Here is an 18,092-nt window from a genome sequence, read left to right on the forward strand (position 1 = left end):
TTTATAATACATTTAACTTGAACATAAAACTGTCCTTCCTCTTAGAAGTTGAATCTAGGATGATGAAACAACCATAACAGGAGTTTGGATCCATAGACTCCCAGTAAATGACTGCCATGCATGGCAACCTACCTAAAATCCCATTGGTGGAAGGACCAGAGGCATCTGATCCCTAGAGCAAGCTGGATAGAACCTAATCTGGAATTCTGGTTCAGCTGAAAGATCCTGCCTCAATAAGTGAGGCAGAGAGTAATTAAGGAAAATCTCTGACTTCAGCCATCAACCTCCATAAAATGCATATATGCATGCACAGCCACATACATATACATCCACCCCCACTCTTACAGACATACATACATGCACGCATGTATTATAGCACACGCACACACACACAAACACACACACTCGTACACACACACATACACACATATGAGAAAAAGAGTACTATACAAAAGAATTTGTAGAATAGAGGGTCATTTCAAACACTTAAGACATAGTGGATAAAAGTTTTAAAGATGGGATCTTCCTGAGAATGAATCAACAAGGCGGTAATGGCACTTAACACCAGGTCTGGGGAGAAAGGGAAGAGTAGAGTCTGAAGACTACCCTCCAGTCTATGCATGTCCATCACTGAAAGGGGAGGGTCTGAAGATCACCCCAGCCTGTGCATGTCCAAAGCCAAGGGCAGAGCTTTCGTGGTTCTTTGACCAATGTTTGATTTGATGTTTTTACTGAAAATTAAGTATTCATAAAATACTTTCAAACATTATTTGGAACTAGGAGATGTTTGTCTTAGATAGAGAATCAATCCTGTTTCCTACATAGGTAATTTTTTATAATGACATTTAAAAAAGAATTCTTCAGAATCTTCATCTGCTAGAACTTTCGATTTCATTTGTGGAAGAAATTGTATTTGGAAGAAATCAACTTTGGAAGTAAGACAGAAGAGATACCAAAATAATTTTGGAAGTATTTTCTTTTACTTTTTGAGTAGTCTTGTTTATATTTAATAAGTCCAAATATTTAAAAGCATTCTGCATATTAATTACCCACCAACATTTTCCCATTGATCTAAGCAAAAGAGAACAATGAATAACTTGGCAAACAAAGTTTTGATGAAGGAATCATCAATCTGAACCTGACAAATGTCACTCAAACCATTGTGGCACATTATATCGCTTATGACTAAAGCAGGCCAGCGACCAAGAAGTTCTCCTGAAAGCACATAGAAAGCCAGCATAAAAGCTGCATCATCTGTTGGAGTGCACTGGGTAGCTAGGAGTATGATGAGAAAAGGGGAAAGTGAAATTCCTTCGGCAAAAGAAATTTGGGGGGCAATGAAGTGTAATAAAAGGTAAGGTTGTAAGACTATACATATAGAAATAGTGATTGTTAATTGACCACACTAAGCAATATAGCAGAAATATTGCTACAAGAAAACTTTGCAGTCATTTTAATTGTGGGACTATTGGATGCTGTTGAATGGGGGTGAGGATGTGCTCTTGACATTTCCCTGGGCAAGTGCAATAGTGAGCAACAGTGATGCCCCCATAGCTCTTGGTAGATATTAGGGTGTAGGGGGTCAAGTTTATCAAGCACAAGGCTGTTTTGCCACTTAAATAATGCTATTTGTGGGGGATAAAGTGGAAACTGCTGAAAAGCATTATGAAATTTTGATATGAGACAAGGATACAGAGAAATGGTATGGGATAATGCTGGACCTTTAGATGAAACTCTTGAGAACGTGGTGAACCTTGTATGGCCTCTCCATGACTGCCACTCACCTCAGCATGGGAAGAGAGCTTTATCAAAATTGTATCCAACAGGTATAAAGAATGGCATTACGTGTATTTTATTTAATCATTCCCATGTTGTTTGGCATTTAGGTTATGTCTAATTATTAAAGAAAACACATGTGTGGTAGTTGCAATGTAATTGTCCCCAAAAGCTCACAGGGAGTGGCACTGTTAAGTGATGTGGCATTGTTGGAGTAGGTGTGGCCTTGTGAGAGGATGTGTGTTACTGTGGAGGCAGGCTTTGAGATATCATATATTCTCAAGCTACTCCCAATGAGAGAGCCCACTTCCTGTTGCTTGCAAGATGGAGGACTCTCTCTGCCTTCATGCTGCCATGTTTCACCATGATGATAATGGAAGCCACTCAATTAAATATTTTCCCTTATAAGAGTTGTAGTGGTTATAGTGTCTCTTCAAAGCAATAGGAATCATAACTACTATCATTGATATATGGTCAAAGACTCAATCTAGAGAATTCTACAATCTGGTAAGGGGGAACCTCAGATGACAAATTATTTCCATCAGATTGGGCATATCTGTGGGGCATTTTCTTGATTAAAGGTGGTATGTGGGGGCATGGCTGGCCCACTGTGGGTGGTGCTACCTCTGAACACTACCCCTGGTCTTGGATTGTATTATAAAGGTGTTTTTGACTGTGTCTTTTGCCTTACAGAAGATTCTCAGTTTCAGGAGGCCCTGTTTATTAATTGTTGATCTCAGTGTCTGTGGTACTGGGGTTATGTTCAGGAAGTGGTCTCCTATACTAATTCATTCAAGGGTACCTCACACTTTCTCTTCTAAGTGGTTCAGTGTGACTGAATTTGTGTTGAGGTCTTTGACACATTTGGACTTAAGTATTTTGCATGAGGATAGATAATGATCTATCTGCAATCCTCTACATGTCCACATCCAGTTATGCCATCACCATTTGTTGAAGATGTTTTCTTTATTCTATTGTATAATTTTAGCTTCTTTGTCAAAAATCAAGTGCTTGTAGATGTGTGTATTACCATCAGGGTCTTCAATATGATTCCACTGGTATACCTGTGTGTTTTTGTGCCAATACCAAACTGTTTTTTATTGCTAAAGCTCTATAGTAGAGCTAGAAGCTAGTTGCCAAAACACCAAATAATCCAATTGAAAAGTGGAGTACAGAACTAAAAAGGGAATTCTCAATAGAGTAACCTAAAATGGCTGAAAGACGCTTAAGAAATTGCTCAACTTCCTTAGCCATCAGGGAAATGCAAATCAAAACAACTCTGAGATACCATCTTACTCCTATCAGAATGGCTAAAATAAAAAATACCAATTACAGTTTGTGGTGGAGAGGATGTGGGGAAAGGGGAATGCTCCTCCATTACTGGCGGGAGTGCAAACTTGTACAGCCACTTTGGAAATCAGTATGGTGGCTTCTCAGGAAAATGGGAATCAATCTACCCCAAGATCCAACAATTCCACTCTTAGGCATGTGACCAAAGGGTGCATATTCATACCACAAAGGCATCTGTCCAACTATGTTCATAGCAGCATTATTTGTAATAGTCAGAATATGGAAGCAACCTAGATGCCCCTCAACTGAAGAATGGATAAAGAAAATGTGATACATTTGCACAATGGAGTACTACTCAGAGGAAAAAAATAAAACTAATTAAATCTTGAAATTCGCAGGCAAATGGATGGAACTAGAAGAAACCATCCTGAGAGAGGTAACCCAGGCACAGAAAGACAAACATGTTATGTATGCAGTCTTAAGTGGATATTAGATACAGAGCAAAGGATAGCAACCCTACAATTCACAACCCCAGAGAACCTGGGAAACAAGGAGGATCATAAGAGAGACATATATAGTCCCCTGGAGAAGGGGAAAGGGACAAGATCTCCTGAGAAAAATAGGAGCATGGTGGGGGAGGGTAGGAGAAAGAGAAGGGGAAAAATGGGAGGTAGGAGGACATGAGGGATCAGGAAAAAACGAGTTGGGGGAAGAATAGAGGAGAGCAAGAAAAGAGATAACTTAAAAGAGGGAGACATTATAGGTTTAAAGAGAAATCTGGCACTAAGAAAATCTCCAACTAAGAATCTAAGAATTAAGCTACCTTAAATGCCCTTCCCTTATAATGAGATTAATGACTACCTTAAATACTATCATAGAGCCTTCATTTAGTAATTGATGGAAGAAGAAACAGAGATTCATAGCCAGGCACTGAGCTGAACTCCTGGAATCCAGCTGTAGAAAGGAAGGAGTGATGGAGCAAAGGGGTCAAGACCATTCTGGGGAAACCCTCAGAAAGAGCTGACCTGAGTAAATGGAAGTTCACAGACCCCAGTCTGAAAGTTGGGGAACCAGAATAGGATCAAACCAAGCCTCCTGTATGTGGGTATCAGTTGAGAGACCTGGGCAGTCTTTGGGGCCTCTGGCAGTGGAACCAGTATTTATTCCTAGTGCAAGAATGTGCTTTGGGAGACCATTCCCTATGGAGGGCTACTGTCTCCTAGATACATAGGGGAGGGCCTAGATCCTGCCCCAAATGATGTGTCAGACTTTGATGATCCCTCATGGAAGGCTTCACCCTCCCTGGGGAGTGGATATAGGGTGGAATGAGGAGGTGTTTGGGGGCGTGGGAGGATGGGAAGGAGAGGGAACTGAGATTTGCATATAAAATGAGATTGTTTTTAATGTAAATTAAAATTTACTTTAAAAAACAGAAAGGTGGTTGAACAAGCCATGAGAAACAAACAAGCAAGTCATGGTTAATGTTTCCAAGTCTTGCTTTGAGTTTCTGCCTTGCCTTTCTTTTGTGTACTATAAACCATAAGCCAGGTCAACTCTTTCCTCTCCAAGTTACTTTCAGAGTTTTATCATAGTAACAGAGAAGTTAACAACTGTTCAAAAAAATTCAAATGATCTGGGCATGATGACATTCATTTAACCCCAGCACTTGGTAGGGGGGGGCAGAAGTATGTGGAGCTCCCTGAGTTCAACACCAGCCTGGTCCTCAGAGAGTTCCAGTTCCAGGTAGATTTTGTGTGCTGTCTACAATGATCCATTGTGTTATCTACTTAGTGAATAGTTAATTCGTTATAGAGATTATATGGAGATATATAGTGTGTTTAACCATGAATATCAACATTAATTTCCCAAACACAATCTTCAGCATTTCATGGAAAATATAAATTATGCAAAATCATTGTGATCATATAATAAAAAGCAAAGAACATGTAGATGACAGAGATATACTCATGGGTGAATAAGATATTGAAACTTTCTAAGGAACATAAAATAGCTCATATACTCAATATGAGAGGGAGGGATTATAAAGATATAGGTAACAGAGATCACTGGGATTTATGAAAAAAGAATAAATGAAATTCTAGAACTGAGAAATGTACCATCTGAAATTAATTCATAAAATGAGTTACAATATAAATTAAGTTTATCAGAAGTTGGGATTAGTAAACTCAAAGAAACAATAAGCAACATCTAAATTTAAACAGAGGAATGAAATAATGGAAATATAGGAAAGAATTTTAGATCAAGTATTCCCGTAAGGAACACAAAGAGAGTGAAGCAGAAGACAACCAAGGGAATTATGGGAGGCAATGAAGGGTAATAAAAGGTAACTATGCAGGCATATACATACAGTGTACATAATGACAGTTGATTGACCATATTAAACAATAGAACAGAGATGTTGCTACAAGAAATTATATGGAAATTGACCTAGAAACTTTCTCTGCCAGCTAGCTTTCAGAGTGTCATGTAGGTCTATTTTAAGGTGTTATACAGGCTGCTGATGGAGAAAAGTCATCAGTGGTCTCACCCAGGGGTTGACCCTACATATTACAACACCAACCTACTAGACAAGGCTAGTCTATAGGTACAGTAGTTGCATGACTGGTAAGGTGGTAAGAAACAGCATTTAGATTGGATTTGAGGCCCAATCCACAGGAGGTAATTCACATCTGTTACTGTGAACAGGGCTGGGGAAGTCATGGACCCTAGGAGGAAGCCACTCCTGTTGATTTGCTGAATGGACAGGTTATCAGACTGCCTTTAATTATTTGTATCTATAGATTAGTGCTGTTCTCAGCTGCAGCCGGAAAAGCCTCCTTTTGTAGTGGGTAGTGGAATACAGAGTTATAACTGGTCACAACACTTAAAATAAATGACTTTTAGCACTTGGCCCTAAATGTGACGTATGTAACACCCCTAACCCAACCACAAGGTTCAGTGAACATCATGGAAGAGACGGTAGACATAATTTAAGAGCCAGAGGATGGCTAATGCTTCTGAGAAAGTCTGTCTTCTAGAAATGATGTGGCTGCTGTACTCATGAATTCACAACAGTCATCCTTATTTGCCTAAAACATGCATAAAATCAATTCAGTCAACATTCCAATATGAGTGAGGGAGGGACTCATGAGGTCCCACACCTATGTGAAGGAAGACCTATTGGCAGTTGATTGCTGCTGTGGGATGAGAGAGTCATTTTCCTTTAGGAATATGACTTCTGGTAGGTTTTCCCATCTCTGTTAGATGGTCCTTTAGCTATATATTTGTGAGTGGACATAAATGGATGTGAAGGTGAGGGAGAGGGATGTATTGAGAGCTAGTTGGATGAGAGGAAAAAGCTGGGCTGTATATGATTAAGATGGGTTGTATGAAGGTATGGCATTGCTAAAATGTAAATGTACTACTCATAATGAGAAAATAGAGGAAATATGTCTGCGAGGTTTGAAATATATGTAGGATAAAAATAATAGTAAACATGATACAAAATGCTAGAGAATGTAATGGAGCTAAAGTATTCTAGGGCTTGAAAATATGTATGTATTTACTAAAAATTAATTGATTTAGAATATAATAAATAAAGGATGTATGTTGTAATTTATAGAGTAAATGATCAAATGTGTAACAACTTGAGTTGGGTGTATATCTAAGTTGCCAGAGCACTTGTGTGGCTTACACGAGGTAGTTGCCTCTATCCTCAGTATTTCATACAGCACAATGGTAGCACACGGCTGTAAAGCAGTGGAGGTGGGGAATCTGCAGTTCATCCAGTGAAGATGAGTCTGAGTCGTACACGATCCTGTCTCAACCACCAAAACCACAATGTGAAACATATACCAAATGGATAACGAGATCATACAATTTATTCATTAACTCCAAAGGATAAGAAACAAAAGGAGCAAATAGAAACCAAATATCAACCAAAATATCCCAGTGATAAACGTTAGATTTAGAAGTACTAAATGTCTTAAATCTAAGGCTGCTATCTTGGAGGAAAAATGCAGTCCCTAACACTACTCTGTCTAGGAGACACAAGCCTTAAGCAGGAGAACAGAAAAGTTGAAAACAAAGGCTTGCAGAAGGGCATTGCATACAGCCATCAACCAGGATAAAGGGATGGCTCTATTAATATCAGAATGCAGTATGGCAAGCAGCTTCACTGGAAGCAGAGAAGGTGTGCCAGTTACTAACTACTGCCTGCCAGCTCCAAACCCACCGTATTCTGATACTGGAGCTTAAATCTGCAGGCTCCATTTCAACAATTCCAGCTGGCAGGGAATTAGCTCTTTTCATACAGGGTGAGAGAAGCCCTGCAAGGCTAGAAGAGGGAGATGGGCTTTTTCCTTCTGCTCTGTTCCCACGAGCAGCCGGTGCCTCTGTATGTAGGGGTCCAGGAAACATTGGCCCCCGTAGGGCTGGCTCTCACAGTTCAGTAGAGAATATAAACATCACCACAGCCATACCACTCTTCTGATTTCAGAGCAAGTGAGCTCCATTACAGGAAATTCCCGTGACAGCTTCACCTTTTCATAGGAGGCATTAATCTTGGCCTTGAAGGAAATTTTCTAACATTTAAGGTTTATGTCTGTCTACCTGTTTCAAAATTAATATTGTTCATTTGTTTATTATTTAATTATATAAAATATTAGCATATATTAACAGATTACATTATATTTTCATATATGTATATATTTTGATCATATTCACTCCATTGCCCTCTATTTAATTAAAAAATTAAGAGCTATTTATTTAGTGTGAGTGCATGTGTACATGTTAACGTTCATGTGTGCATACATATGTGTGCTATATATGATGTGCTTGTTGAAGTCAGAGGACAATTTACAGAAATCTTCTTCCATCATAAGGGTGATGGTGATCAAACTCAGTTGTCAGGCTTGGTGGCAGCACCTTTACCAACTGAACTGTCTTACTGCCTCCATCTCCCCATTTTTATTTACCTACCTCTTCCACTGACACCCTTCCTGCTCCCAACTAAGTCTTCATTCTACTTTCAAGTCACTGTCTGTCTGTCTATCTATCTATCTATCTATCTATCTATCTATCTATCTATCTATCTAGTGACCAAATGAATTTCCTTAGGATGCTTACAGAAGAAGAAGGGTGGGGTTTATTTACAGGACTGTAGGCAGCTTACCAATGGCTACTCAACCGAAGCAGACATCTATCTGCCCTTCTTCCTCAGCTTATTTATTTATTTATTTATTTTGCAGGTTAAATTTAGATAAGAAACAAGGTTGTTTCACAAGTCAGTTCCAGGGCCCTCTCCCTTCCTCTCCCCTCCTCCCGTGCCCTCCCCCAACCCCCCCATTATCCCCTCATTTCCCCAGGGAGGGTGAGGCCCTCCATGGGGGTGTCCATAGTCTGTCATTTCATATAGCCAGGGCCTAGACCCTTCCCCAAGAGTTCAGGATGAGAGTGCACCTCACATTGTTGGGTGGGAGTCCAAAGTCCATGTGTATACTCGGGATGGGTACTGATCTGCTGCCCAAGGCTCAATAGATTACCTAGGCCTCCTCACTGACACTCACATTCAGGGCGTCTTGATCAGTCCCATGCTGGATTCCCAGGCTGATGCCTGGGATTCAAGAATTAACCTTTGTCAGGTCAGCTGTTTCTGGGGGTTAAACCAGCCCAGTCTTAATCCCTTTGGTCATCAGTCCTCCCTCTCTGTTACTGGCTTTCTTGAGTTCAGCTTTGAACTGTGTATAAACCCTCAGGCAGGGACTGGACCTTGTGAGCTCCTCTACCCTGCATGACAGGAGGCTACCAGCTCAAAGCTCTGCAGATCTCACTCAGTAGTCACATTGTCTGAAGTCTGAATGTGCTGGAGTGTGTCATTCTAGGCGGCATGCATTAGCAATGCTTTATTATACATCTGATCAGAGTCTGCCTCCTGACTCTGCTCTAAGGGGCCTAGGATGTTTACTATGAAGTGAGGATGAAGCAGGACAAACATCACTGCTTTAGACTGGTACTATTAATACCATGGTTTTAAAATGCACAGAGCCAATTTTTTTTTACTTTTTTTCTTTGGATTTTTTCTTCTTCCTTTTTTAAATTTAAGCTAGAAACTAGCTTGCTTCACATGTCAATCCCAGCTCCCTCTCCCTCCTCTCCTCCCCTGCCCCTTCCACCAGGCCCCCCAGTCTCCCACACAATCTCCACTCAGATCCCAGGGAGAACCACACTCTCTCTCCCTTTCTGGGGATCTCCAGAGTCCACCATTTCATCCAGGGCAGGGCCTAGGCCTTCCCCCAAGAGTCCAGGCTGAGAGAGCATTCCTCATTGTGGGATGGGCAGCCATTTGTATGCCAGGAATAAATACTACCAAGGCCTCTTCACTGACACCCACATTCAGGGGGTCAGGATCAATCTCATGCTTTCCACACAGCCATCAATCTGGGGTCCAAGAGCTCCTACTTGTTCAGGTCAGCTGTTTCTGTGGGTTAAACCAGCCCAGTCTTAACTCTTTTGAAATTTGTAAAAAGGAGAAATTGACAACTTTCCAACCATAGTGGGAAATATAATGCATGTTCTTCAGTTGCTTAAGGGACAAAGAAAAGGAAACATGAATGGCAGAACCGGTTTAGAATAGAGAAGTTCTGTGCAAAACAAGGCACAAACTTGACTTAACACCTGGAAGCCTGAGTCAAAGAACCACACAGCGTGCATTTTTTTCAAGTGCATATGAAATCTTTATCACAACTGGTTATGCCTCACTCGTGAGCAAAGAGACAGCAAATTTAAAATTTGTTTTTTATATATAGAAGGCCAAGAACTTCCCTGTTAATCTTGAAAAAGAATAAATAAATCTGGACTACTTAAAACAGCCAGACACCGGGATCTGGCATAAATCCTGCTGTGGTAATTAGGGTTGCCCTTGATGCAAGGATAAATGGTCCCACCATCTGAACAGAATAGAAAGCCCAGAAATAGATTTACACGTAAATGGTCACTTTATTTGTGATGAGATGCCCAAACAGAAGTGTGATGTTTAAAACAAGTAATGCTTATCTTATGAACATAGAGAAAAATAAAGTTTGACTTCAGATTTACCTAAAAATACACAAAACAGAAACTGTAATATACTGGAAAACTAGACATAAAAAGACCATGCGCATCTTTAGAAGACAATGAAGCATTTTCATGGTTAGGGTAAGAAGGGATTTCTTAGGCAGAACCTAAACATTAATTCCACTATTTTATGAACTGAGCATCTCTAATTGAAAATCCCAAATCTGAAGTCTAAAGTCCTCCAAGTTCTGAAATTTAAGGAGGGCTGACAAGATGTCACAAGTGGAGAATTCCTCGTGTGACAAGATTGGTCAAAATGCAGGGACACTAAAAAGACTATACATGTAAAAGCTATATATGAAACAAGTGATCCGTCTGTAGGCTTGAAATCCCTTCCTTTGCATATACATATACTTTATGTGCAAATATCACAAACTGAAAAATAAAACTTCTGGGTCTTTGCATTTTGGTTAAGGAACACAGAACCTCTAGTGGCTCTTGTTCACCAAAACCCACTATTGGAAGATGAGAGGATAAATAATAGAACAGAGAAGCATCTGTAACACGTGTATCTGTTACCATGTGTATCTGATGTGGACTCATGGAAAGAACATACAAAGGAGTCCTACAGGCAAACATGAAAAGGGCAGATGACCCAACTGTGAAATGATCTCCAAGTCTTCATAGGTATGCCAAAATAGAGAATCTCCAAATGGCCAATAGATGTATAGAAAGGCTACCATTTTCCTTAATCACCAACAGTACGATGTATAAGTTGAAATTTGAGGTCTATAACCAAAAAATCTATCTCAATGGTTATAATTAAAAATGATAGACAGTAGTAAATACTAGTGGCTTTATAATATAGCTAGAACTCTCACACAGCAGCTATGAACATGAACTAGTCCTACCAATTTGGAAATTCTTTTAATTTCTGGATACTGCAAAGTGTCTTTTATGTGTTATCTAAAAGGTTCATGTGAACAAATGGTAGGTCATGACAGGGTGACATTTTTGGCAAACATGGTGGTTAAAGATCTCATGGTAAGGGAGCAAGCTTCTTTCTGTCAGTCTGAGCCTTTGTGAAAATATGGGAAGGGGGTGTCACAACGAAGCCAGTAAGGACCAGAGAGGACAATGGCTCAGGCTCCTCACCATCTGGCAGAAACAGGGTTTGTCCTCCCCTATGTACTGTGAAGGAAAGAAACTATGATCATTCAAGAAGGAAAACAACTGAAAGTCACCTGAACTTCAGCCTTGTTAAACATTACTGAGTGAAGTGTGTGGGGTTTTGGTTTTGTTTTTGTTTTGTGTGGGTGTGGATTGACATTTTGCCTACATGTATGTCGATGAACTACTTGTGTGCCTGGTGTTCACAGAGATTGGAAGAGGGCACAGAATCCCCTGGAACTGGAGTTACAGACAGTTGTCAGTTGACATATGGTACTGGGAATTGAGCTTGGGTCCACTGCAAGGACAGCCAGTGTTCTTAACCACTGAGACAACTCTTGAGTCCCATCAGAGCAGTGATTAAATCATTACCAAAATCTCTTTGGCTGGAAAGTTTTAACTCTCCAATTTCTGCATCCTACATAGCATAAATTGGGCCTCCAGTGTCTACTCAATGTATTTTCTTATAAAATTGACTGTCAGCCTCTGTTGTCCTTTTAAGTAAAGGGCAACCTACACTGACACAATAATTCTCCAGATAAGACTACCCCAGAGAGAAGCAGCACTATCGAGCCCCGAGGCAGAGATGATACAGGACCTAGAGTGACTCTCCATGTCCCTTCTTCCTCAAACCTCATTCCACTGTTCCTGATAGCACAGCCTGGAAGGAAAGGGAACTAAAAAGTAGTGAGCCTGGAGAAATATGGAACTCTCCATTCAAAGATCAGAACAAAGCCTGGCAACAAGGATGGCGTCCAGTGGTTCTGGTCAACTAAATTCTGTGGCAAAAGATGGATGGGAGCATGAGGAGCCACACACACGAGAGCTATGGGAGAAAAATGGGGGAGGAAGAGCTAACTGCCAAAGACAATGCTCCCGTGAGAGGGTAAACGTCCGTTTTGTACTCATAGGGCTGGGTAAAACATACACAAACCAAACAAAACAAAGCAGAAACTGCAAGGGCCACGGAAAACACTTCCGTACAGATCTGTAAAACTGGTGTCCACTCTATTGTACATGTCCCTCCACTCAATCTAGTAGTAGCCCTCATCTATAACAAGACTATATAACTGCTAATGAGACTGGTGAATATAAACAAGGGGTTACTGACAGACCTGAACATTTGAGGCCTTTAAGCTAGCCTTGGCCAAGCTGCTAAGAGATTCATGGAAAACCTATGCATTCTCCCTGTGAGCTAACATGGAAATCATTGGATATTCCAGGTCTTATTTTCTACACTTCATGTCCAAGTTTCCAAATGTCTGTACAACAGACCTGGGAAAAAGCAGTCATTATAGTAGTTTTGCCGACAACTCTACATTAACAAAATCACGTGGATTTCTAACAAGTTAAGATCACAATTCTTTTTTTCTTTAGAGGGAATGACAATACAATGCCTTCTCTGGCTGTAACCTAAGTGGTCTTTAAAAACAGTGTTGTATTCTTCCGCCTGAGTGCTGGCTAATAGGAGTTTAAATGAGAAGTTGTGGGTGAGCATCAGAGCATTCATGCATGGGAAATCGGATGAACACCCACAATGCAGAGTTTCCCACAGAAAACTATTCTAGCAGAGAGACTCAGACCCAGGTCAAGTGCCAGAAGCTTTAGAACTTCCCTGTACAGTTTTGGTCCTCAAGAGGCATAAAGCAAGACAAATATTTTTAATTCTGTATTTTCAAACACACCTTAAAAAAAGGAAAACACACCATTTCTTCTTGTGGAAAGAAATTAATCTTCTTAAATTTAAATTCTATATGACAGTGCTTAGTCTTGAAAGACATATGTGTACAACTTGGGTCAATCCAAAGCAAACAGCAGAATAGAACTTCTAAGAAACCCACGGGAAGGACTGGAATCAGCAGCTCTGATTTTCATTCAGCTGCTGCACTTCCCATCTCCCCGAAGCATTTTCTTTTAAATGATCCACTTAAAACCGTATCAATTTTCCACCTGTCGTGGGATTCTAGAGTACCTTTGGCCTCAAATTCTGCCAATTAAGGTGAAAGGGATACATTCTAACACTTCTTCCATGCAAACTCTGCTCAGTTACCTTTTGAGGCTGCCCAAATTGTGACATATTAGTGGTTCCAAATCCATCAGTCCTGCACATTTCAGGACAGATGTTCATAGCTGCACATAGGCTTGTATTACATCAAATCATACACCAACCATCAAGCCCTGAAAGCTCTCAAAGAAGGGGGGGCAAAACCATGTCTTTACCCCCCCCCAGGCATTTTACGACAATCTCATCAGAGAATTTGGAATGATGCTGCTAAGAGTCAGGCTGTGGTCTTCGGAGCATCCTCATTTACTAAAGGGGTTAAGGATGGTTTCAACCTTGTGTATGGGAAGAGGGGAGGGGTGCCTGATATCAGTAACTGCCGAATGAATGCTACTATTATTTTATCACGATTGGCATTTTTATCATTTATGTTATTATTGCTCAGCAATTTCTTAAAAATTAGACAATTAGGAAATGTTCCTAGCATTGAACAGATTGCACATGCTCATTTATCATGTGTATTTTGAAATTTAGCCAGAGCAGTGATAAGTTATAGTCTCTATTCTGGCGATCTTTAAGCCAGACTGCTATCATATTTTACTTTATAACATCCTTGAAAAAATTCAGCAAGGCTGTTTATGGGTGCAAAATGTTACAACTTCAATGCTACTTTCCAAGGAGATGACTCAATATATCCTGCACTAGTTGAGAGACAATCTTCTGGGCTCCCTGTTGTAAAGGGCTTTAAAACCCTTGTGCATATGGTGTTTGATCACTCTCTTTACCCTGGCTTTCCACTGTTGGGATACCTCGTCATCTGTTTTGAACTGATGTGTCACATAAAAGAAGAACAATAAGAAAAAAAACAGTTTACAGTCAAATTCTATGTAAAAGGGAGATGGCATTAAAAACTGCATCATAATCAGGAAAACATTTTGTCGCCCTGAGCAATACACTGGGGTTAAGACCTGGAGGTCATTTCGAGGTCACGTGTCTCATTCTTCCTGCTTACATGGTATCTCTTCCAGATTTTCATCAGCTTCCCAGCTGCTGCTTTCTCTTTTCAGATGATCAGCCCACAGTCTCTTCTATTCTTTTAAAAAATTTACTCTTTGCAAATTAAATACATGTATTCAATGCATCTTGATCATATCCACCGCCAACTCCTTCTCTGTGCCTCTCCCTAGGTTCCCCTACAACACATCTTCCTCCCAGTTTTGTGTCTTCTTTTTTGGTGTGATACATTGAGTCTTATTAGTGCTGCCACATACACATGTGCTGGGGACATTCACCAGGATATGGGAAACCTACTGTTTTGAATTTATCACCTCAAAAGTGACTTTCATCATTTAACTGTGGTAAGAAAAAGAAATCTTTTTTTCTTTCTTGAATGGCTTTTAAAATCTCTTTGAAAATGACCAGATGGGAAGATTTTTACCATTTGGTTATAATAACACAGATGAATAACAGACTGAACAATACTGGATACGTACTTCAGTAGAAAGTCCACTTGTGGAACAAAACAACATCTCATTTCAACCTTGATTATGTTTGTGTTGCTCACCATGGCAACTGGTGAAGTTAGGCAGACCTGCACACTCACCGAAGAGTTTTTGAAACTTTTAATATGCATGTGTGTGAGAACAAGGCAACGTGTTGCCTTGCCTCCAGCTGTATCCCTTTCTCCCACATCAGCACCAGCCTCTCAAAGTGCACATTGTGTACCAGGGATGCCAGGATACACAGATAATGACACGGTCTATGGCAATGACAGAACTGCAGCCAGGCAGACTGAAGTGTTTTGACCTTTCTCTCTCTCTTACTTCTAGTGCATTCTTTTAGCTTTAATTTTTTCCTTGCAAGAAATTTTGATCTTTTGTTACACCTGAAAGAAAAATGAAAAAGCTTGTTCTGGCAGAAAGTAGTCATGCCACCATAGTCCATGGAAAAAAGAGTACTTCCTGCATTCAAGCTCTCACTGGCATGTATAACAATAAAGCTGACTTTAGCCCTTCAGTGTACATAACATTAAATCAAAAGGGGCTATATAAAATTATTTATCAGCCCATGTGAAGTTTCAAGCACTTCGAATTAGTGGCTTTGCTAAAATGACACGCTCTCCCCCAGTGTTTCAAAGAGACCTTTACTGATATCTATAAATATTTCATAGGTAAAGAATATGAAATGTAAATTGTATTAAATAAAGATTTAAAGCTGGTTTTCACCACTCATGCTGAACGACCTTTGAAAGAAAGCTCTTTGTAGTGGGTAGGCATCCACTCAGGCTAATCAGTCATATTTTTTGCTGGATATGTCAGAATAAAGAGATGACATTGTTTCTATATTATAGAGAAGAACTTAGATTGATCTCCTTACTGTGTGTGTGTCTGCCTGTCCATCCATCCATCCATCCATCCATCCATCCATCCATCCATCCATCCATCCATCCACGTATCTACTTGGTTTCACTTTACGTTTCAGGTTGGCCTGGAACTGAAACTCATGGCAATCCTCCTGGATCAGCCTTCCAAGTGCTGAGATTAAATGCATGCACCATCGTGTCAGGTTTATAGCTATTATATTTATCCCACAGTAATATCATGCACAGAGTAACAATTAACAAATGATAAAATTCAGAGCGTGACATTCTTCATTTCCCACCAGGACAGATGTTCTCAATCCATACCCTTCATGAAGTAATACCAGTTATAATAAAGGAAAATGGAAACAGGAAACCCTTGTTATTCACGAAACTGAGTAGGATCTTTGTTTTTCTCACCTCAATGGGGATGAAAATAAGAGTTCCCAGTCCTTTTAGTGAGAAAGGCTAGGGGGTTCCTAATCAAAGTATCAGTGTTTAGCTACCCCGTTCTGCATCAGTTCTAACTGCCAACAGAGGGAAGGGTTGTCAGCAAGCGTTATTTCTTCGTTCCCTTTTCCTCCACCAAGCCTGCCAACTGCTTTGCTGTCAGGGCAGAGCAGCCTCTTCCTACCTGTGTGGTTCAGGTCAGCCACAGCATCTGTTGGGCCAACGGTCCCAATCCTTAGGCCAACCTGCTGGGCCGCTTCAGAGGGCTCTTAGGAATAAAACGACCTACCTCGTTGCTCCGCCCACTTATCAGATCACGTGCCTCCAGGCTTCGTTCACCACCTGGAAACCACAGGTCCATCCCCAGTGTTCTCTCTACAATGTAACTGATATGTGTGGGTCTTCTTTCATAGTCTAAAATCAATAGGGACAGAAAAATAATTCAGAAGGTCTTTGCCCATTCATAGATGAGAAGCTATTGGCAGTCAATGCATGGTAGGGGAGGAAGAATCAGTTTAATGCAGGGACCCATAATCCTAAGGCAGCAGCAATTGACCTTATGAAACATATGAAGTCTGTAGGGACCAGTGGCAGTAACAGGGCAAAAGAGGACGCACAAAGGAGGGGTAGGGATTGATTAGATCAAATGCATTATCTGTATGTATGAAAATCTCTAACAATACAAAAGGAGAAAGCATAATTTTGAAGAGAGAAATATGCACAGAAAATAAGTATTGCCTGAGAAACATTTAGAATGGTTTGTTATACATCTTTGACTAGACAAAAATCATGATTCTGGGCTCTTAGTGCCACACAGCAGCATTCACTTACTCAGATACAATGATATGCACAAATACATTTTGTAAAGTTTTACATGCCCTTCCTTTATGGTTCCAAAAAACGCAAAGTACACGTATTTAGTGTGTGTGTGTGTGTGTGTGTGTGTGTGTGTGTGTGTGTGTGAGTGTATGGCTCTGTCAGTGGACAGCTGAGGACTTGAACTCAGGCCATGGGGCTTGGCAACTAACTGCTCCATCTCACGAGTCCATCTTTTCTTTCTTAAAGAATAATGTCCCTGAGGAAAGGCCTAGGTCCTGCCCTGGATGAAATGACAGACTCTAGAGATCCCCACAAGGAGGGCCTCACCCTCCCTGGGGAAAGATGTGGGGATTGGGCTGGGGGTGAGGAGTGGAGGTGGGGCTGGGAGGGAGAAGGGAGGAGCTGGGATTGACATTTGAAGCATGCATGTTTCTAATTTAAATAAAAAGGGAAAAAAACAATAATGTCCTTTAACTTTTTACTCTATCCATATGAAGTTTATGAGCTATATCTATAGACTAAACATAGTTATTAAAAGAAAAACTACCTTGTACCTTACAGTGTGTGTGTGTGTGTGTGTGAGTGTGTGTGTGTGTGTGTGCGTGCACGCACACACACACACACACACTGATACATATGGGGGCTGAGGACAGTATTGGGAACTATTCCTTAGGACCGACCAATCCACCATGCTTTTGGGGATAAGGTCTTTCACAGATTCCTGGGACTTGCCTATTAGGCAAGACTGGTAGGCCAACGAATCTCAGGAATCATCTGTCTCCACCTCCTCAGCACTGAGATTACAAGAGCACTCTACCGTGTTCAGCTGTCTAATATCAGCTATGCAGACCAGACTTGGGTCCTTATGCTTGGGCATTAAGACTTAATGGACTGTTTTCTAGCCCCCTTACACACAATTTCTGAAGCAGATAATTACCTGTGTGTTTCCCTGTGTGCACCTAAGAATTGCATCTTTCTCTGGACCACTCATGACCTGTGTAAGAATCATACTTGCACTTATCTTTATGGTTTAAGAAATCATGTGTGTTTCACTTCCGTTGAAAGATGACATATGTATGAGAAAGAGAGTAATGCTGATGTGTTTAATTATTTATCACAAAGTGAAGCTAGAAGAGCAACGGTGGTCCAGTAAATGAAAGACAGCATCCCTAC

General features: G+C 40.6%; 1 protein-coding gene across 2 annotated transcripts in view; it reads right to left on the minus strand.

Moving 5' to 3' along the window:
- Positions 1-16,392, minus strand: part of Spata16 (spermatogenesis associated 16) — a 285,586-nt gene extending 269,194 nt beyond the window's left edge. Inside the window, exon 1 of one of the 2 annotated variants that reach the window (XM_040754606.1) lies at positions 16,285-16,392. The gene's annotated coding sequence lies outside the window, so the exon portion shown is untranslated. The remainder of the gene's footprint in view (positions 1-16,284) is intronic. The other variant, XM_040754605.1, reaches the window with a different exon arrangement.
- Positions 16,393-18,092: the final 1,700 nt, after the last annotated feature.

The sequence above is a fragment of the Mesocricetus auratus genome, unplaced genomic scaffold (genome assembly GCF_017639785.1).
Source record: "Mesocricetus auratus isolate SY011 unplaced genomic scaffold, BCM_Maur_2.0 Super-Scaffold_100011, whole genome shotgun sequence".
Taxonomy (NCBI): Eukaryota; Metazoa; Chordata; class Mammalia; order Rodentia; family Cricetidae; genus Mesocricetus; species Mesocricetus auratus.